General features: G+C 46.6%; 1 long non-coding RNA gene across 1 annotated transcript; it reads left to right on the top strand.

Annotated features, from left to right (window-relative positions):
- Positions 1-414: 414 nt before the first annotated feature.
- LOC122465752 lies at positions 415-16,433 on the top strand. Its single transcript, XR_006290787.1, has 3 exons — positions 415-468; positions 3,935-4,062; positions 16,217-16,433. It is a non-coding gene; the product is annotated as an uncharacterized LOC122465752 (long non-coding RNA).
- The last annotated feature ends 6,448 nt before the right edge of the window (positions 16,434-22,881 follow it).

Here is a 22,881-nt window from a genome sequence, read left to right as displayed (position 1 = left end):
GTAGTTGGAGCAATAGCAGCACCCAAGGGTGTGGGGGTCCAGCAGCTAGCCAGCAACCAGGTAGCAGAGAAGGGGGGTGGGGGGTGTCTGGCCCAGCCATGGGAGCTGCTGGAGCAGTGGCGGCGGTGGCAGCAGCAAGAGCCCAAGGCCCAGCAGCAGCAGTCTCCCGTCTCCCTCCGGGCCAGTCGGGTTCAGTAGAGGAGCCAAAGGTGGCTCTACTGGCCACTGGATGAACAGGTTTCTGTTCCCTGACTGACCAGAGCAGGGGCTGTTCCAGGCTAATGAGAACACCTGACTCCAAACAACCTGCAAAGAGTCAGGTGAGGCCATTAAGCTAATGTGACCACCTGACTCTAATTAAGGCCCCTCTGATAATATAAAAGGGCTCACTCCAGTCAGGTAGATAGGAGCCAGAGGAGAGGAAGGGTGGTTGAAGGGCTGGTTAATGATGACATCCTCAAATCATTGGTAAGGGAGAAGGAGGAGAGTTGTGGGGAAGTGACCCAAGGAAATGTAGCAACTCTGGCAGTAAAAGGTTGGCTGCCAACAGCTGCTACCATTAGGGTCTCCGGGTTGGAACCCGGAGTAGAGGGCAGGCCCAGTTTCCCCCTAACCCACCACTACAGAAACACCTCCTGGGAGGGGAAAACAGGCCCCTGTCAGGACAGGAGGCTAAACTGTTTTGGCATGAGGCTGTAGGAGTAACAGAGACTGTGGGAATTCTCTCACCAACCTCCACTGCGGGCTTATGATGAAAAGGGCTCAGTAGACTGTCTCCCTGACCCTAGAGAGAGAAGAGCTATGTGGAAGGTTGCAGTGAGCCTCAGAAGCTAACATAAATGCCTGGAAGTGTGGGACCCACGGGGACAAGGTTGGAGCTCTGCCACCAGAGGTGAAAGTAAGCCAGTACACCCCAGTATGGCGTACCGGCAAGAGCCGGTGTGCGTACCAGGGTGGATCGGCTTCCCCAGGTGCAATTTAAAGGGCCTGTGGCTCCCAGCAGCGGCTGGAGCCCCCGGCCCTTTAAATTGCTGCCAGAGCCCTGCTGCCAGAGCCCTGGGGTAGTGGCGGCGGGGCTGGGGCAGCAATTTAAAGGGCCTGGGGCTGTAGCGGTGGCCGAGCCCTGGGACCTTTAAATCGTCCCCGGAACCCCGCCACCACTTCCCCAGTGCTCCAGCAGGCTCTGGGAATGATTTAAAGGGCCCAGGGCAGTAGTGGCAGCCGGAGCTCCGTCCCCGGAGCCCTGCTGCCGGAGCCCTGGGGAAGCGGTGGTGGGGCTCTGGGGACAATTTAATGGGCCCAGGGCTCTGGCTGCCACTACTGCCCAGGGCCCTTTAAACTGCTGCCAGAGCCCCCAGCTGCTACTGTTACCCCGGGAAGGGGGAAGGAGGCACTTGCTGGTACAGGGTGGGCCATGGCTGGCTCTGATCTCCCCCAGCCCTGCCCCTTCTGCCCGAGGCCCCACCCCTTCCGGGGGTCAGAGCCGGCCCCAGCCCAGCCCCGCCCCGTACCAGTAAGTCCCTAGACTTACTTTTACCCCTGTCTGCCACAATATATGTATATATTCAGATTGTTTAGGAAGTTATCCTGCTTGCTCAGGAGCAAAATGAAAGTCACATCACTATGGTAACCTGAATGTAAAAGGAATTAAGCAGAAACATCCTTTTGAAAAGTCAAAAATGAAGATACTGGTGAATCCATCATTGTGTCCCCCCAAACCCACTTCCAAGTAAGAAGTAAACAGCTCTTTCTACAGCACTTTTCCCAAACACCCATGCAGATATATCAAGAAAATCATGCTTGCCCAGGTCATAATTTAACATAAAACAATCTGTAGTAGATGAGCCATTTTTTAGAAAGTTACCACAGCCACTGCAGCTTAATACAGAAAAGAGATTAATGTATTCAGTACAACCAACTGTAATTTAAGGGTTAAAAGGGCAGAAGGCCTAAAATTGTAATCAACTCAAATCCCATCTAGAGTGAAAATGATTCAGGGCCAGGAAGGAAATACAAAGGAAAAAGAGAAGCTAGATACAGTAAATGATGATTTTTTAAAGTGCTATTGCATCAGGACTGCACACTATTTATATCTGAAATTTTCTTCTTAGACAAGGGCTTAGCCAACCTATCCAGATATGTGATATAAATGGTAGAAAAATCATGCTGATTTCCAAAGCTTTTTAGAATGCTTACTTTAACTCTGTTTTTCTGGTCTATGTCTTAATCAAATACTGCTGTTGGAAGTTAGCCAAGGGACACAACTGGAGCAAATGGTAGGAAATCAAGGAATATAATTTTCCTGACACAGAAAGATTGAACATTTTAGGATCAATGTGCTTAGTCAGTAGTGACAGAGGAAGAGGGTAACAGAGGAAGAGGGTAGACAAACTAACTAAATAGCATCTAGACTGAGAGGAGAGCATCTCCACTGCTGTGTTCATAATACAATATTAATGCTGGCTTTGTAAGATGAAAAGAATCATGTATATTTCTCATTATAAGTTCTAGGCCAGTGGTTTTCAGTCTGTGGTCTGCAGATTCCTGGGGGTCCGTAGACTATGTCTAAGATTTCCAAAGGGGTCTGCACCGCCATTTGAAATATTTTAGGGGTCCGCAAATGAAAAAAGGTTGAAAACCACTTTGCTAGGCCATAGGTTGGCAAGAGAATAAAATAATGCCAAGTTTTTTCCACATGTGAAGCCTCCCTAGCACACAGCTGCAAAAGGTGTTCTGCAAAGTTTAGCAAAACATTAAGAACAGCAAGGTACCTCCTAACTATTTGTATGGTTGCCTGCTGGCTGCTATGCAAGAACAAGGATTTTTTAGCTTGTGTAGGGCAGCAGAAAACCTATAGTTGACCCTGTGTCTGACTATGAAGAAAAAACTCATTGGGCCTCTTTCTTACATGTAATACACTTTATTAAGTAAGGAAAGTGTCATGGTGTTTAGGGCCAGAGGGGCCCACCAGATCATCCAGCTTGACCTGTGCTCCACTGGTCACCCAGCCAGCCCACACCAAGCCAACAACCAGAACCAGGCCAAAGTATTATAGCCCTCAGGATTGTTCAGTTATGCTCTCCAGGGATAAATTCTAGAAGCCTTACTCAGCTAAAAGTCCCACTGAAGTAAATAGAAGTCTTGACTGAGTTAGGCCTCCAGGATTTGGCCAAAGGGTTCCTGTTAGACACAGAAACGACCTTTTTAATGACATTTGATTATATTTTAGAGTTTGACTTTAGAGCTTGTTGAATGCTGCAATATCTGTTCTGCAAGTGGTCAATGGATTTATCAAAGAGATAACAGGCAGGAATATTTTGTGTAGTTTAAACAAAGTTAAAATGTCATTTCCAGTTGCCCCATTTTTCTCCTGCAGCATTTGGCCACAGACTTGCATTGGGGGCAGTATAGCCCTAAGACCTAATTCACCCCCATACTAAACTAGCCTTGACCAGCCTAGTGTAGGTCTGGGACTTACCTCACCCCCATTCTAAACTAGCCTTGATTAGCCTTGGGATTTCACAGCTAAAATGCTCCACTGCTGCTAAGGCACCCCCACCTCGAGAATGCCCCTAACAAGAGTTATAACACAAAGGGTTGTAAATTAGACATCCAGGCACTGGGAAGTTTAGGGAGGATACAGAAAGACCCAACAAAGGGTAAAATAAGCTTTGACCAGCGAATTTATGCTGGCCATCTGCACAAAAAAAGAAGGTCATAAATAAGTTACAATTCGGACATGAAAGATAAAATGTAAACAAAGATTTAAGCAGGGAGGAGGAAACACAGGTGCCAGTGCACGGTTGGTTACATTTTGTTACCTAGGGGTATTGAACAATGGGATTGGTTTATTGAAGTTAAAGGAAGTAGCTAGTTTTACCTATATAATGTGAATAAAGAGCAATGTTCTTTGGGAACCATCTCTGGACTGCAGTTCAACATCAAGCTGCCAGCACTCTGACCCCTTTGCATGACCATGATGTGCAGAGGCATCACCGGAAACCCCCAGTCGAGCGAATCCTGACGGGCCATTGGGTGAAGTCTGTCTGGATATTGGGAGTGGTGAGCATAAGAGATTTACTTGGCATAGGCATTCTCTCTGTGTTGCTAATAAATAGATGTGTAGAGCACAGCTGTGTAAGGCTCTTTCACTGGGAAAATGTTCTGCAGACCCCTATGGTCCTGAGCCCTGTAGGTAAGGGTGGGTACTTAAATTGACCAGGATTTCCCTGAGCCCCGTGGGTAAAGATAGGTACTTTATACCCCATGCCCTCAATAGGGAAAGGGTGGGGGTACCTAAATTAACTGGGTCATGCCTTGAGCCCTCGGTAGGGTATAGGAGGCATGCCCTAGATTTTTGCAGGTAACAGCAGTGCAGAACCTCAGCACCCCAGCAGGAACATTATGCTTCACAAAGGCCACAGGTGCACAGGGGAATGCACCTACTGCTACTACCCTTTCAGAGGGTGCAGCATATGCTCCCCTGCACAGCCAGCCAGCTGTGCAGACTGCTACAGAGAGAACACAGCCATAGCCACCTTGGAGCCATTAGCACGCCAGTGGGTGTTGGCAGGGAGTACTCCCTGCACTCAGGATAGTACAAAGACTTCAATAATACATAATAATTATTATTTATTAGCACAGTGGCACCCAGGTACCCCCATCTGGGCCCAATTGCGCTAAGCACTATACAGACACATACAAAAGATGTGTCCATGTAATACAAAATAAGAAATTGTGTCCAGCATCTGTCCACAATGAGGAGTGACACCATGTGTAGAAATGTAGGAGCCAGCCAGCCACCATCTATTTTGAATTTTCACACTGCATGCAAGTGGCAATTTCTAAATATCGATGCCTAGGAGATCGTAACACAAGTCTGTATTTATGAAGTGATTCCTGTAATGACTAGATGGTTAATAAATATTTCTAGGATCTATCTGGGCACCAGGTAATTCATAGAGATACCACTAGCCCTCCTCCATTCTCACTGGACTATACTCCTTTGTCTCAAGGATCAGTTTTGTTTCAGCAACTGACCAGGAAAACTCAGTCAAAACCCTCCTTTGTCCTTCTGATTACAGGTAATGCATGTTTCATTCTTCCCTGAAATTAGAATAGAGTTGGCTCTCCTTAATTTCCACCAACCAAAACAAAACTAAATAGCACTCCTCCACAAGTTCTCCACTTTCTAGAACAAACCATTATATGCTTTTCAGATAAGCAATGAGCCCCAATGTACTTCAGCAAGTACCTAACTAGAGCAGAACAGGAAATGTTGTTTGTTCCCAAAAATGTTTTTGATGAAAACAAAAATGACTAGCTTCTGGTCAAGGTCCCTTGACAGGCCTGAGAAAATGGAGAGGGCATGTTCTTTCCATTCACCCGCAGGCTTCATAGAATCATAGAATCATAGAATCATAGAATATCAGGGTTGGAAGGGACCCCAGAAGGTCATCTAGTCCAACCCCCTGCTCAAAGCAGGACCAAGTCCCAGTTAAATCATCCCAGCCAGGGCTTTGTCAAGCCTGACCTTAAAAACCTGTAAGGAAGGAGATTCTACCACCTCCCTAGGTAACGCATTCCAGTGTTTCACCACCCTCTTAGTGAAAAAGTTTTTCCTAATATCCAATCTAAACCTCCCCCATTGCAACTTGAGACCATTACTCCTCGTTCTGTCATCTGCTACCATTGAGAACAGTCTAGAGCCATCCTCTTTGGAACCCCCTTTCAGGTAGTTGAAAGCAGCTATCAAATCCCCCCTCATTCTTCTCTTCTGCAGACTAAACAATCCCAGCTCCCTCAGCCTCTCCTCATAAGTCATGTGCTCTAGACCCCTAATCATTTTTGTTGCCCTTCGCTGGACTCTTTCCAATTTATCCACATCCTTCTTGTAGTGTGGGGCCCAAAACTGGACACAGTACTCCAGATGAGGCCTCACCAGTGTCGAATAGAGGGGAACGATCACGTCCCTCGATCTGCTCGCTATGCCCCTACTTATACATCCCAAAATGCCATTGGCCTTCTTGGCAACAAGGGCACACTGCTGACTCATATCCAGCTTCTCGTCCACTGTCACCCCTAGGTCCTTTTCCGCAGAACTGCTGCCTAGCCATTCGGTCCCTAGTCTGTAGCGGTGCATTGGGTTCTTCCGTCCTAAGTGCAGGACCCTGCACTTATCCTTATTGAACCTCATCAGATTTCTTTTGGCCCAATCCTCCAATTTGTCTAGGTCCTTCTGTATCCTATCCCTCCCCTCCAGCGTATCTACCACTCCTCCCAGTTTAGTATCATCCGCAAATTTGCTGAGAGTGCAATCCACACCATCCTCCAGATCATTTATGAAGATATTGAACAAAACCGGCCCCAGGACCGACCCCTGGGGCACTCCACTTGACACCGGCTGCCAACTAGACATGGAGCCATTGATCACTACCCGTTGAGCCCGACAATCTAGCCAGCTTTCTACCCACCTTATAGTGCATTCATCCAGCCCATACTTCCTTAACTTGCTGACAAGAATGCTGTGGGAGACCGTGTCAAAAGCTTTGCTAAAGTCAAGAAACAATACATCCACTGCTTTCCCTTCATCCACAGAACCAGTAATCTCATCATAAAAGGCGATTAGATTCGTCAGGCATGACCTTCCCTTGGTGAATCCATGCTGACTGTTCCTGATCACTTTCCTCTCCTCTAAGTGCCTCAGGATTGATTCTTTGAGGACCTGCTCCATGATTTTTCCAGGGACTGAGGTGAGGCTGACTGGCCTGTAGTTCCCAGGATCCTCCTTCTTCCCTTTTTTAAAGATGGGCACTACATTAGCCTTTTTCCAGTCATCCGGGACTTCCCCCGTTCGCCACGAGTTTTCAAAGATAATGGCCAAGGGCTCTGCAATCACAGCCGCCAATTCCTTCAGCACTCTCGGATGCAATTCGTCCGGCCCCATGGACTTGTGCACGTCCAGCTTTTCTAAATAGTCCCTAACCACCTCTATCTCTACAGAGGGCTGGCCATCTCTTCCCCATTTTGTGATGCCCAGCGCAGCAGTCTGGGAGCTGACCTTGTTAGTGAAAACAGAGGCAAAAAAAGCATTGAGTACATTAGCTTTTTCCACATCCTCTGTCACTAGGTTGCCTCCCTCATTCAGTAAGGGGCCCACACTTTCCTTGGCTTTCTTCTTGTTGCCAACATACCTGAAGAAACCCTTCTTGTTACTCTTGACATCTCTTGCTAGCTGCAGCTCCAGGTGCGATTTATACATCAGGGGCCATTGCTTATAGTACATCAGGGGCCATTGACGTCTGTTGATATCAGCACGAGAACAAACCTGCTAGGTAGTGTGGCATTTTTACCTGAGTTAGATAATAGTTTTAAACAAAGTTGTATTATGGTATCTGTGTCTCATTAGTTCTGTGTCCACCGCAAGAAAAACTCTTTACATTGTGGGCTGTCTTAATTCTAAGGGAATTATTCCTATGTTGTCGTATTTGGTTGTTCCACACAGTATTCTTTTCAGGGCATGCCTGTACACTAATATATCTGGGACGAACTTCTTTCCACATCACACTTCTTTTCTATTTGGCAATAATTTAACTCACACAGACCTGTTTCTAAAATACTAATTAACTGAGACAACTTAATGCTGTAGAATCAAGGCCAAGGAAAGTCTTCAGTTTTTATTTCACAAGTGGGTGAAACTCCACACTATCATTATTTTATTTATTATTTATTATTATTATTACTAGTTCAGTAGCATCATTGAGCCTCAGCTAGGTCAGGATGCTGTTAGAGACTGTACAAACCTGTAGTAAAAAACAGTCAGTACCCTGAAGAGTTTACGGCCTATGGTGGGATTTTTCTGCCTATATTTTCTCTCTCTCTCTCTCGCACACACACACACTCTGTCTCTCTTAATTAATGTAAAGCTGCTCCAGGGTTCCTTTTAATTATATAAACCTCATTATAAAAACAATACAATTTAAAACATAAACCTAGGCATTACCAAGCATGGAAACTATCATTTAAGGATTATAACTATCATATTTACATAATTACTGGAGCAACCATAACTATAAATTAACTCTTTTTTGCATGGAAATTTCCCAGTTTTTAAAATCCATCCCTAAATCAATATAAAGAGATCTGAAATTTAAAATCAAGTTGGGTAAAAAGTGTATGCATTGGGTGGCATTTGTTTTATGCACTTAAATATGGGTCTAACTAAAAGCATATACGTAGAAAGGAACTGTCCAAGTAACTGAAATTATGGAAGTGAATTGGAGGTCCTTCCTGGGGTAGAGTGCAGAAGGATGGTCACAGCAACTCCAACATCATTCTTGGCCTGCCAATTACACATGCCTTGCTATATCCCGTGAGCTGTCTCACAATTTCTCCTTAGAAAAGTTTTTAAAATGAAAATACAGCCTGTTTTCTTGTTTTTTCTTCCTCCTAATCACGCTAAATCCTAATCAGTAGAAGAAAGATAGCAACCATTAACTGAAATTACCAATAATGATAAACTAATATTTCTCAATACACCAATCAGGTTTCTTTGTCCTTTCTGATCATGACATGATGTCATTGTTCTGCAGCTTTGGCCTATTTTCTGCATAGCATACAATGGGTGGATTTGATGAAAATAAACATCTTACATAACAGCCCGGCTGTGCACTCCGCCTTTTTTTCTTGTTCCAAGGAGATTTTCCCAGCATGAATTCTGCACATACAATTAACGTTTGCCAAATTTCATCTGCAAAATCTGTTAGGGTATATAAACAGATTAAAAAGCACAGCTGATGTGCTCCACCATCCTTTCCTCCCTATAATCATCACAGCTTTGTACTAGGGGACGAGAGAGAAAGAGGCAGGTTAAAATTAAAAATCATTCTCTTGAAAGGAGAATTTAAATAGAAGATTGTGGATCAGAGCGATTGTATGGCTGGGATTAAATCAAACCTTTTCAGCATCTGTCCGCAGAGAACACAAGAGATCCACCATAGACTACAGTCACAGTGGAACAAAATATGCTGACCTGGTAGCTTGCAGTGTTCTGTTAATAGTACAGACAGAGATGGATTGTTTTACATATTGTAATCATTAACATAGGCTATCGGCTCTCTTTTATTTTACTGCTTCATGTAATTGTTTTGACTAAATATGGGCCTTTATTTGTATGTACCAGGATGGGATAGGCTACCTGATCGAGGCATGGGGAAGAAGTATATGAAAAAATAATCTTTAACAAAAAAAGATTAAAAGGAGAAAATTCCCAAAATATGAAAAAAGGAACTACCATTATCCAGTTTAAAGAGCCATATGCTGAAGTCTTTCAGACACGCAGGAAAGTTTGTTCACTCTTGATGGGATTTTCAGGAGTACTTAACATTGGTCTCTTTTCCTACTGAAGTCAATGGGAGTTTTACCATTGATTTTAATAGGAGGAGGAGAGTTGGGTCAACGTTGAGTGCTTCTGAAAACAACACTGCCACCCCTAAACTTTCAAACTCATGGGATTGGTTTAAATAGCATGAGACTTAAAAAAGTAATATATTTATGGTCCCTTTTCCTTACCTTCCGGTTTTGAGCCTTAAGCTCTCAAGTTTCCAAGCTTCCCTCCATAACCATGAGGGCGAGGAACTTACTCCTGGTCTTACTCTGGTCTTACTTAAAGAAATGAAGTTGTGATTCTCATGCAATCATATCACTCCAGGAGCTGGAACTTTAAACACACACAAACAAAAAACAAATATCATGGACTCATGATAGATGTCAAGAACTGTCAGCATTGTGAAAATATCACCCTGAAGCTCACACTTGGAGCCATTATTTTCCCTACATGCTTGCTATTTCTGCCACTGCAAAACTGCTAAGAGGCCCATGTAACCCAGCACCCACCAACTCCCATCTCCTCCATGATCTTTGGGCTTCTTCCCTGTGTTCTCCTGTCAAAGCCCTTTGTGGTGCACCTTAGTGAAAGAGGACACCTCTGTCCATGTTCTATTTGACTGAGACCATGAGTGGGGATTCAGGCTCCAGAAACTCTTTACCCTTCAGCCCCGCCCTTTACAAGTTGAGGGATTTTTGTTCCTTTCAGGGCAGTTTGCATCAGACAACCATTCAAGAGTGGACTTCTTAAAACAAGATTTATGAAAAACCGAAAAAATAGTAGCAAAACAAAAGGAATGGCTTGTATAACATACCTCATATGAATAATTTGCAAAGCCCACCTTAAGTTACAGACAAAAAGAAGATAAAATCTTATGTCTCTCGAAACCAAATTCCCTCAGACTTTTTTTTTTGGTCAGCCTGGCAGCCTCATTTGCTGTGTTCAGAGATCTCTCTTCCCCTGCCCCCCACTCTCTTCCACCCAATCTGTTTATCAAGTCCTTGATGTTAGAGTTTATTAGCATATCATGATGAGATTTCATCACTACTTCCAAAGGAAAGTTTTATCAGGAGTACTGTCCTTGAGGAAATGCCCATGTAATGTCAATTTTTCCCCTTATCTCTCTGAGTTGTTCCCCACCTTTCTGTCTCCAAGTCCAGAATTTCAGAGGCCATCTTGATCTCCCTAAACAGTTCTTCCAAGTCAAGGTGATTGGCTTTTGATTCAGTTATCTGTTGTTCTGGGCTACAGGACTTAATTCATGCTCTTCTGCTTCTTTTAAAATCTCCCCTATCAGTTTCCCTTGCAATGAAATATCTACCACTGACATATCCCAGACCCTCTGTCACAGGCCTCTTCTGGCTATTCAGTTTCGCCCTCTCTCGAGAAGAAGACATGGGGCTTGATTCTTCACTCTGTTATACCAGTTTTATCTTTGTCCTCTGATTTTAATGGCATCATCGTAGCAGTGAACTGGTGCAACAGAGTAAGTGTCAGGCCCACAATTCCAAATGCAGAAGAATTAAAATCTTCCTCTTTATTAAAAAAGAACTAATTCACATGTGATGCAACTAACTGCATAACTCATCTCTATATTTTAATAAATAAATAATTCTTAAACCCAACTACTTTAATTTACCCTATTGCAAACATGCCTCCCATAAAATGGCCACCATGCTACAGAACTACATTTACCAAATGCCAGGCTTAGTGTCAGGGTTCATATCTTCTCAGGTTTAACAAGCTCAAACTTCTAATCCTGTCTGCAACATGGCAAGTTGCAAACTATAAGGGAAACAGGCAGGATAAGTACAAGTGTTCTCTCTCCCACTGGCAAACCCACTAGATAAAAAACATATAAATCAATTTACTGCAAGGAACAAAACAAGATATCCTTTACCAGTTGTAATAGAGCCCTTAGAGGGCCAGGTAGTCTAGTGGGTAGCACACACAGCATTGCGTCTCTGTAGGAAGGTCATTCAGTTCAATTCCTCACCCAAGGATGTGTTTAGCTTCACCTCGGATTTGCAGTGTCCTTGCCCTCCTCTAATCAGAGGGTGAGTTAAATTGGAATGTGGCTTATGACCCACCTGCAGCAGAGGCATTTGGTAGGGGATCCTTGGCCCTCCCACTCCACCGGGCTCTGATGTAGGGCTCTATGAGAGTCAACAGTGTCCAGCACCTTGGAGTGCCCTCAGAGTTACCCTCCCTGGGTCACTTCCTACCATCTGTCTCTCCTCCAATGGCTCTAAGTTCAATATAAGGTAACAAAAGAAAAAGAAAAGACAACTAAACCTTCAGCTCCAACTGGACTCAGAGGGCAGTCCTATTTCCCACAGGGAGGCTTCTTTGGCATGCTTGTCCAGGAGCCTCAGGGTAGGTATCTCTTCCTTTCCAGCCTCCCCCTTCTGGGCTGAGTTGCTCCCTTTTAATCTTCCTTTCCAGTTTTAGCATGCTCTGCAGGTCTGGAGGGGCAGGGGTTACCTGGTCTCTGTACTGTCCCTTAACCGCATTTGGATCTATGTGGGGTTTGTACATTCCATCACACCAATCAATATGGCATTCACCACATCTCTCTGGGGAGCATGATACAATATTTAGTTGACCTCTCAAATATTTACATTTCCCCAGAAATAACTCATCCTATAGCTGACCTTCTTAAAATGTAAAGGCTTTTTAAAACATTTGTTTCCCCAATATCCTTCTGTCTTTGGGTAAACTCTCTCTAACCTAGCCTAAAGGGATTATTATAACAGAGTATTTCAAAGGTCATTTTTAAGATACCTCTCCCCTAAGTCCCCTTCCCTCCCATTTTCTTCTTTTTCTTTCTTTGTAAATTAAATTACCATATTGGTAACATTAAGGAACATATTTTGAAAGGAGGCATAACCCAACATCTAAATTAACACCCACTCAGCAGTTTTTTGGGCTACCCAAATCTTGTATTTGCATATGCTAATAAGGATTTAACAGACAAGCTATCCAATTTGCATGTAAATATCCATGTAGGTTTTTATGCCTGAAAATGTATTCATGCAAATGCAAAGACTGCTTCTGAAAACTTTATCCCAAACAATTAACACCTATAAAAGCAAGAACATTTCACCCTGACTTTGAATAAAGTATATTCAATGTGCTCGACTTAAGCCAAGCTGCCTCTTGTAATGTTACAGAAATATGTGATGCTAAAGACTAATACATCAGATCAAATGAGAACATATCCTTGCAGTTCTGAGTTGTCAGTGACACTAAATTCTTAACTCATGTTTAAATTTAAATGTGCAGCATAAATTAAGGCTAATGAAATTATATAAAATTAAATTATTGGCCATGAAAAGGTTCACTCTTTATTAAAATTAACTCCATGTTTAATTTTCATTCAGAACCTTCACAGATTGTGGACATTAAAATGCCTACATGGTGGGCTTGAAATCACCAACAGACAAAGAATATGTGTACTATGAATATGGGGCCTGATTTGTAATTTCATTAGATTGAAATCAGTGGGAGTTGCGATAGTGGGGAATCAAGCCCATAAGCAGCAAATGATCTGAAACTCTCAACAATGTGAATTATTCTTAAGATTTGACTTCTTAGACACAGTGAATTTGAAGTAAGAATTTCTTAAATAGTCTGTAGCTGAACTTGAAAAGTACAAATTGTGGAGCAATTGGTATCACATTTAAGGCTCGATAAGAGAATGACTTTCAATTCCCTGGTTCATAAGTGTGCTATTGATGGCGGGGTCATGGTGTATCTTTGTTGGGTTTGATCTCAGAGACGCTCCTTCAGATGTAAAACACTGAAATAGTGGCTGCTCTATCGTGAATGAGGAAGTTGCAGAGTTGGCGTAGGGCTAAAAGACAGCTTAGACCGAAGGAGTGTGGCAAACTCAATGACCGACTGACTTTTTTTTTTTTTTTTTGCACTAGACTGAAACAGAAAATGCAGTCATTCCTCCCCAAGACAGGAAGTGCAACCTTCTCCCAAATTCTGTATGACATGAAATAAAAGTGAAAATGCATTGGTCACATGTGAGCCCCTCCTAACATTGTGTTTTGCTGGTTCAAATAGATTTGGGTACCCTTTGCAAAGCCTTTAGATTGGGAGGCCCCAGCTAAAGATGCTGTGTGCAATGCATTTTCCATGAGACCCAAACTCTTGAGAACTGGGAATGACATGCTTGGAGGTTGCAGATAATAAGTTCTGAAGTGATATAGGTGTTCATGGAAGAAACAGTGGATAGAGATTTCCCTTTAAAAAGGAAGGGGGAACCTATGACGTACGCTAACCGTGGTCATGATAAAGGTAGAGACTTGAAACAGTTCATGTTCCACCCCTCTGTGGCAGTAGAGCATGAGTAGAAAACATCACACACATTTTGGTAGGGTCCCTTAAAGATGTAGTTTTGTGAGCATTGACTAAATAGGCCCTGTTGATATAAAAATTCCTATCTCTCCAGAAACATTAGCAGGCCCTTGGAATAATGGTCAGCTATGCCCTAAAGATATACGAAAAAATATCATTGATGTGGGACAAGGCTGCCCGCCACTGCCCTGCTTCAATCTGCAGGGTTGCCTTTTAATTCAGTTTGAAGGCGAAGAGGGATCTGCTAACATTAGAACTGAATTCCAGGGGTACAACTATGGGAAATATGATGTGAGAGAACACACCCTCAAGTTCAGCTCTGCTGAGACAACCAGCAGCTCAGAACTGGCAGGTTTAATCATTTGATTTTACAAGTGTTGGTCAACCACAGCTTCAGCTGAAGTCAACAGCAGCTGCAGGTGTTCAGCATTCATGAAAATCAGAACCCTTATGTTAAGGTATGAAACAGAACTTCTCCTTATTGCATCTGCTTCATTAAAACTGCCCAGCTTGTCAGTTTGTCCAATGACACAGGGGAAAAATTAGTCACCCTTAATACTGAAATCAAAACAAATATAATAGAACTCTTGAACACCAAATGGAAAATTATATTATTATTGGCTGGCCTGGAGTTTAGTCAAAGGTAATCCTAAATGTGCATTAATGCTGGCCAGGTTGCCATGAGAATTGATATGTTGTAAGGATATTTGTAAACCCTGGGCATCCAGGCCTTATCCAATCAGAATGGATACATACTGTGCATGATTTATGAGTTCCACCAGTTAAAAATTGATGCCAAATTGAATTTGTTCCTTAACCCAAGTGTGTGTGTGTATGACAAATACAAAATATAATGTCAGAAAGGAAAGGAAAAACCAATCAAGAGGACTAACAAGATTTAATATATTACCTCTCACTTCCCCAATTACTACTCAAGAAAGGTCACAGAATGAAAAGAAGGAAAAAACACCTCAGGATTCAGACTTTGCCAGTCCTCCATTCTCCATAATGGATAGCACACAAAACTTCTGAAGATATAGGCAGGAAGTGAAAACAAGTTCAGTGCATTCCTTTGGGGAAAAAAAATTGGGATATCACTGCTCAGAGTGAGTACAACACATTTTTTCTTTCCTGCCATAAGTACCCACCACTATGGGCCTGATCCAAACCCATCCAGATCAATGGAAAGAAAATCACTGACTTCAATGGGTGTTGGATCAGGACCTTAAGTGAGGATCCACCCTGCAGATGCTAACTATACTAGAAGGTAGTGCTTTAATTGTGTTTCTCTCTGTATTATGAGTTTCACACAAACATTTTCAAAGTAGGAGCGATTCAAACATTTTCAGTGGAAGGCTTTGTTCATGAGTTTCTTCTAGTTCTCCAACCAATTCACCACCATCATTCATCAGTGTGATAGTTTGATAGGGAGGGGAAAAAACAACCTTAAGGATGAGATTCTGTAGTGCATATCTAAGCCATCTTTTCACCATCCTGATTCCGGACTGTCCCAGGCACTGGAGCCTCAAAATCTTTCACCAGCCTTCCTGCGCTGTTCTATGGACCACAACACTGTTTGCTGCAACCCTACTCTCAAAACAACCCTGCCATTCCCAGCATGCCCCCTGCATAACAGGCTGGAAGGGGTCCTCCAATGGTAGCCTTATGGCTGTCTTCCACAGTGCCTGTGCCAAGGAAATCTCCCCCCCCAAAAAACGCAAGCTTTTAAGGCCCTTTACACCACCCTTCCCTTTTACCCAGTGTAAAGGGGCTGGAGTGAGGGGTAAGGATCTCACCCTAAGCCTCCAACCTAAAATTATGTAATATTTTACTTTTTTTCCCTCTGTCTCCTCCCCCTGACCTGACCCAATTTAGTTTGATTCTGTGCAAAAAAGAGTTGTTCCTGCAGCCCAGTAGGGCTTGAGTGAAATTGACTGAGTTGCACTTATTTCTTTCAAGTGCGGTTACTCTTGCCAGCTCCTTTGGGAAGTATACCATGCGGAAGATGCAGCTGTGATACTACTCTCCTGCGGAGGAATTTTGAAAATGGGGAATGCTTGCAATCACATGACTAATTCAAGCACCTGGAAGGGTTTATGTTTTCTCTCAACCAAACTGTGCTCTTGAGACACTTCAATGTGTTCCTAACTTTAAGCACGAATAGTTCCATTGATAGCAATGTGATTACTCATATGCTTAAAGTTCATCATCACATGCGTAAGTGTGTGGCTGGATCAGGACCTGTAGCCACTGGTGCTATGACGCGTGCTGTTTTAATGTGACTTTGTTTAGTTTCTCATTTAAAGTTGTTTCTAAAAAAAGGGTCATGTAGTGCCACAGCCATTGCCTTATCTATGGGAGAAAAATATGGTTCATTAGCTAAAAAAAAATTCCCAGGTACTCTCCCCTAAACTGTTCACCTACTCATAGGTGTTTGAAAGTGGACTTGTTTATTCTTTCCAGGTTCATAACAGAGGACAGAAAATACATGAGTAGAATCCATCGTGGTTTTGGCACTTGAGGACTTCAGATGGGTTACCAAGGGAGTCCGTGCTACTGCAGCTGAGTTTGCATTTGCATACAGTCCTCATATTTCTCCAGTTCTGAAGAAGGCACACGCTGACACTGGCACACACTGCCTGTTTGACACTCTCAGTTTTTCCCTTGCCCTGATAAAATAAATGAGACTTTCTTCAGTTTCTCATTTGGTGTGTAGGGATTATATTTTATTAGGTTTGGATTTTGAACTCCTGGTTTCTTCTTTAAATATCTGTATTCACTAGAATAGTTTTTTTTTAATTTTTCACAATGATCAACAGTTTAAAATTAAGGCATTCTAGAGTGTATATATCTTATTCCCATAGTCACTAACTTTTGGTGAAAAGAAATGCATAGCTGCTAATTGACGAGAGATGAGTAGTAACAATTGCAAGCAGTATTTACCACCCGTGTCCTGATGAAAACATTTGAAGGAGTGATATTACTTTTCAGAATATATATCATTAACATTTGGTTATTTTGAAAAGAAAATCTCCTAAAACACCATCGTATTTTCTACAGGCTCTTTGTCAGGCAAATTTTTAAAGCTGCTGTTTGAAATTTCCCACAGCCATCACACCAAGCCCTTTTCAGCATCAGCTCCCAGCACAGGTCTCAACAAGGTGCACTTCAGTTTTGATTCCCACAGTCCTTCCACCAGTATTTTGAAATGTCAGTGTTTGCATAATTGATTAAGTGTGATTCTTTCATAAGAAAATAGACACAGGCATATCCTGCAGGAATACAACTATTTATATAGAACCCAGCCTGGGCTGGGCACTTATGGCTCTTGACAAATATGAACATGTGTCAATCACTACTGGGTGCACTGGTTTGGATAAAATTAGCAATTCTCACCCTGCCACCCAAAACTCAAACCAAACCTGATTTGAAAATATTTCTCCTCATTCTTTGTCATTTCTGTGTTCACAAACAAGACCAGGAGTGAAAGTGACAAAGTGCAATGTGAGAGGCTATTCCTATAGTATTTCCAGCCTGACTAAAAGCCAAAATTATGTGGGCTTGATTGTCCATTGGTTACCACAGTATTACACCAATGTAACTCGGTGGCCATATTTTTGATGGAGACTCAGAAGATCTGAGTTTAATGCCTGGCTCTACCAAGACTTCCTTTGTGTGATCCTGGGCAAATACCTTTGTGAATACTTAAATACCTTTGTGAATTTCACCCTAACTCCCATTGATTTCAATAGAATTTAGGCTGTGATGGGTTTGGTCACAGAGACCCCCTTGGGACTGTCACCTGACGTGCTGAGATTACCTCTGAGCCCATTTTCCCTGCCAGCTTGGGACTCCAGAACCCTGCCTTGCTGAGCCGGACATGCTAGCCTACTGCAACACAGACCCAGGTCTGGTCCACACCCCTCAAAGCTGCAGACTTTAACCCAAAACTGCTCAGCAGGTCATCTATCTCAAACACCCAGACACCCAGCTCCCCATGGGATCCAAACCCCAAATAAATCCATTTTACTCTGTATAAACCTTATACAGGGTAAACTCATAAATTGTCTGCCCTCTATAACAGTGGTTCTCAAAGCCGGTCTGCCGCTTGTTCAGGGAAAGCCCCTGGTGCGCCGGACCAGTTTGTTTACCTGCCGCATCCGCAGGTTTGGCTGATCGCAGATCCCACTAGCTGCGGTTCACCGCTCCAGGCCAATGAGGGTTGCGGGAAGGGCAGCCAGAATGTCCCTGGGCCCGCGCTACTTCCCGCAGCCCCCATTGGCCTGGAGCGGCGAACCGTGGCCAGTGGGAGCTGCAATCGGCCGAACCTGCGGATGCGGCAGGTAAACAAACTGGACCAGTGCGCCAGGGGCTTTCCCTGAACAAGCGGCGGACCAGCTTTAAGAACCACTGCTCTATAACACTGATAGAGAGCTATGCACAGCTGTTTGCTCCCCCAGGTATTAATCACTTACTCTGGGTACATTAATAAACAAAAGTGATTTTATTAAGTATAAAAAGTAGGATTTAAGTGGTGTGACAGGGTCAGGCCAGATGGCTACGGGGGAGTAATTTTTTTTTTTAAGCAAAAGATGTTTTTTTATTTGCATAACACACTTACAAAGTAAAAACAGCAGCATATGCAATGTGTAACACGGCAACCAATCACAATTGTTTTCTCATTAGCTTCAGGGGAGGGAAGTGTTCAAGCTTGCCTGGGCCCAGAGCGGGGGGCTTCCTCGACTCTCGTGCTTCCACCCTTCCGAGTTACCTGGCGCCACACCCGAGTGTCACCAACAATTCCCTCCTCTGAAAGCATCCAACAAGAGGGGCAGGCTGTGGGGTGGACAATCCGGGGGGTGGGGGGAGCCTGTGCACCCACGTGTGAAAGGACCCCTCTAAGGTGGTGGTGTCCGCAGCAGCATTGGCTGGGGCTGGGGTCCCTTACTCTCTCCCCCAATCAAAGGGTCAAACAAAGGGACCCAGACGGGGACACCGAGCAGAGAACCTCGGACAGCGCCCACGGCTCCTCAAAAGCATCAAGGGAGTTGGCGGACGCCGCCCAGAGGAACTCCGCCCGGATACATGAACGGACCGAGGATCGGAAAAAGGCCCCACAGTCACAGGAAGCTCCATCGGCCAACCTCCTCTCTCTGGTTTTATAGATGGCCATTTTAGCCAGGGCCAGGAGGAGGTTAACTAGGAGATCCCGCAACTTTGTGAGGCCACAGATGGGGAGTGCATAAATAAAAAGGTGAGGGGAAAAATGCAACCAAAAACGTAATAGGAGATTTGTGAGGAGCTGGAACAGGGGCTGCAGCCTGGCGCACTCCAGGTATACGTGCACCAGGGTTTCCCTCACTCCACAAAAGAAACAAGTATCTGGGACGGGGGTGAACCGCGCCAAGTACGTGCCCGTGCTTACAGCTCCATGAAGGAGCCACCAACTGATGTCCCCGACGGGCCTTGGAACCAAGGTGGAATATAGGCTGGCCCACCAGGGCTGCTCACCCTCCAAAGGTGGCAGAAGGGCTCGTCACTTTGTGTCGGGGCCGGACACTAGGGTGAGGGCGTGAAGGATGTGGAGCACGAGCGTGTATAGATGTTTCCTTGGAGCGCTTTAGAAGCATACCGGCTGCAGTTCATGCAGCCGGCTCGCAGTGAAGGGATGAGGGGGTCGATTGGGTCTGCGGGGCAGGGGTCCAATTAAAAATTGGGTCTGGCGGGCCTGGGGTAGAGGGTGGGCGGGGCATGCCCTTGAGCAAGACCCGGTCGAGGTAAGGTTGAGCAGCAGGCGGCAAAGCGGCCTTTGCCTCCTGAAGTACGCACCGGCGGGTGCGAGGTCTGGAGAGCCCCATGCGCTGGGCGAGCGTCAGGGGATCCAGCCAGTCTCCCCAGTTGTAGTCCAGGAGATCTCCGACTCTCGTGACTTCTGCCAGGATCAAGCTCTGGCGCACCGAGCGGGACTCCGCCACCTGCACACGGAGCTGGGGGTCATGTAGCAGGGGCTCCGCGAGGAGATCTACCCCCTCGGTGGCCGCCACGGACCTGGTCATTAAAAACAGTTTCCAAGTCCGGAGGAGGTCCTGGTAGAAGACAGGCAGCCCCGAGAGGTCTCACGGAAGACCTCCCGGACGGAGATAAAAGAGCTGCCAGTCATATCGGAGCCCTCGGATGCGGCGCAGGATGGCGTGCGTCAGTGTGCTCCACACCGAACTGCCTGCACCATAGAGCAGCCTCTGTAGGGCCTGGAGGTGGAAGACACGGACCTGAGTGTGTAGACACTTCAGGCCCTGACCTCCTTCCTTCAGGGGTAGATGAAGGACCCCTACAGGGGCCCAGTGCGTTCCTGATCAAAAGAACCCCAGAATCGATGTCCAGAGGTTGGTCAGGAAACCTGGGGCCAGGACCAGGGTGTTGAGCCGGTACCAGAGCATGGACAGGACTAGTTGATTAAGCACCAGCGCTCTCCCTCGGAGGGAGAGACATCAGAGTAGTCCCGTCCATTTCCGGAGCCGCTCTATCACCCCGCCCTCTAAATTTTCCCAGTTTTCCGGCGGAGAGAGATGCATGGCAGAAAGGTAAACGCCAAGGTAGAGCAGCGGACCCGCGCTCCACCGGATGGTCTGAAGCGCGGGTGGGAGGGAGCTCGCCTGCCGCCAGTCTCCTACCACCAAGCCAGAGCTCTTGACCAGTTGACCCAGGTGGAGGAGGCTGCCGAATAGATGGCCTGGCAAGCCTCCACCCGCGCCAAGTCGCCGGGGTCCTGGATCATGAGGAGCACGTCATCAGCGTATGCCAACAAGACCAGCCGCAGCTCCGGCTCCCGCAGCACCAATGCTGTCAACCTCCTGCGGAGGAGACAGAGGAAGGGCTCGATTGCCAGAGCGTACAGCTGGCCCGAGAGGGGGCACCCCTGCCGTACTCCTCGCCCGAAGCTGACCGGTTCGGTCAGGGTCCAGTTGAGCTTAACCAGACACTCCGCGGAAGTGTACAGCACCCAGAGAAAACCCACAAACTGGGCTCCCAAGCCAAACGCTCGCAGAGTGCCCAGGAGATACCCGTGATCCACCCTATCGAACGCCTTCTCCTGATCCAGGGACAGGAGGGCGAACGACAGACCGTCCCTACACCCGAGTTCCAAGAGGTCCTGATATGGGTTGTCGAAGATGGTGCGGCCCAGGACGGTGTAGGTCTGGTCTGGGTGGATCACGTCCGCCAGCACAGACCCTAGCCGCAGCGAGATTGCTTTCGCTACGATTTTGTAGTCTGTGCTGAGGAGTGAGATGGGACGCCAATTTCGTAAATCGCGGAGGTCCCCCTTCTTCGGCAATAAGGCGAGCACAGCTCGCCTGCACGAAAGAGGGAGGACCCCGCTCTGCAGAGACTCGGCCCAAACGGTGACTAGGTCTGGGCCGAGGACGTCCCAAAACACGTGGTAGTACTCCACGGTCAGCCCGTCCGTGCCTGGAGACTTATTAGTGGGCATGCAACAGAGGGGTTCCGAGAACTCGGCCAGAGTGAGAGGCAACTCTAACCGGTCTCGGTCGCTCGCGCTGACAGTAGGGAGCTCCTCCCAAAGCACTCTGCAAGCACTAGGGTCGGTCGGATCCGGGGAGAAAAGACTTGCGTAGAAGGCTCGGGCCCTCCCGCACATCTCTGCTGGTTCCGTGAGGGGGGTGCCATCTTCTGCCAGGAAGCAGGTGACGTGTTTCTTGGCCCCCCTCATTTTCTCCAGGGCATAGAAGAAGCGGGAGCCGTGATCCATCTCTCGAAGGAGGCGGATGCGGGATCGAACAAAGGCGCCCCGGGCCCGATGGTCCTCGAGGGCCCGGAGCTCCTCCCGCTTCTCCCGGCACGCTCCGCAGAGGAGCGGGCCTCGGGGCTGGCGGCCAAACGCCTCTCCAGCTCTAAGACCTCTGGTTCCAACTGCTCTATCGCCGCATTTCTCCGTCGGCTGGTACCCCGGGTGTAGTCGCAGCAGAAGAGCCTGGCGCGCACCTTCCCCAGGTCCCACCATCGCCGCGCCAAGGGAAAGGTATGCCGCTGCCCTCGCCAGGCCAGCCAGAATTCCCGGAAGGACGTCACGAAGCCCTCATCCTCCAACAGGCTGTTGTTAAAATGCCAGTAGGCCGGCCCTGGCCTCTCCGCACAGAGGGAGGCTGTCACAGTGGCTAGGTGATGGTCAGAAAATGGGGCCAGCCGAATGCTGGAGGAGTGGGCTCGTGAGAGATGGAAGCGTGATAAATAAATGCGGTCCAACCGGGAGTGGCTCGACCAATGGGCTTCCACCTGGACAAAGCTGAACGTGGAAGTGTCATCCGGGTGGTGGTCACGCCAGATGTCCACTAGGGAGTGATGGTAGACTATCTCCTGGAGGGTGTCCGCAGCGGCCGGGCTCTGCTTGGTCCCCGAGCGGTCTCGCTCCTCAAGGGTGGTATTAAAATCCCCTCCCAGGACCAGGCACTCATGAGGATCTAAGGTGCCGAGGAAAGCGGACACCTGCTGATAGAATTGCAGCCACTCCGGGCCCGATGTCAGGGCATAGACGTTAACGAGGTTAACCACGAGCCCCTCTATATGGACCCAGAGATGCAGCAGGCGACCCAGTACGGCCTCGGTGACCCCTAGCACCTTGGGCCGTAGGTCAGGGGAGAACAGGTTCGCCACTCCAGCCTGCCGAATCGTGGAATGGCTAAAGTAGACCCTGTTCCCCCACTCCAGCCGCCAACTGTCTTCGGCGGTCGGATCTGTATGGGTCTCCTGCAGGAAAATCACAGAGTACCCTCCCTCCAGAAGGAAGGAGGGCACCTGGGACCTGCGGAGAGCCATCCTAAAACCCCGGGTGTTCAACGTTGCGATGGTGAGAGGTGTCATGGGAGGAGGGGGGTGGGGGGGATTCTCACTGGCAGGGACGCTCGCATGCCCCAGCAGGCCGCGCAACAGTCCTTGACCCATCCCGTAGGTGAGTAATTGGTCACGGATGACGCGGACCCGCCAATAGGCCGCGGCATCCTGCTTCCCCATCCCTTTACCTTCCTCCATGAGGGCCCTTGTGGCCCGGAGGATTTGAAAAAAATCCCCCCATCGCTGGAGAGCAAGCTGTACCTTGTTGCGGGAGCCACGGA

The sequence above is a fragment of the Chelonia mydas genome, chromosome 1, assembly GCF_015237465.2.
Source record: "Chelonia mydas isolate rCheMyd1 chromosome 1, rCheMyd1.pri.v2, whole genome shotgun sequence".
Taxonomy (NCBI): Eukaryota; Metazoa; Chordata; order Testudines; family Cheloniidae; genus Chelonia; species Chelonia mydas.
The sequence above is the reverse complement of the archived record's forward strand: the minus strand, read 5'-3'. Positions and strand labels throughout refer to the sequence as shown.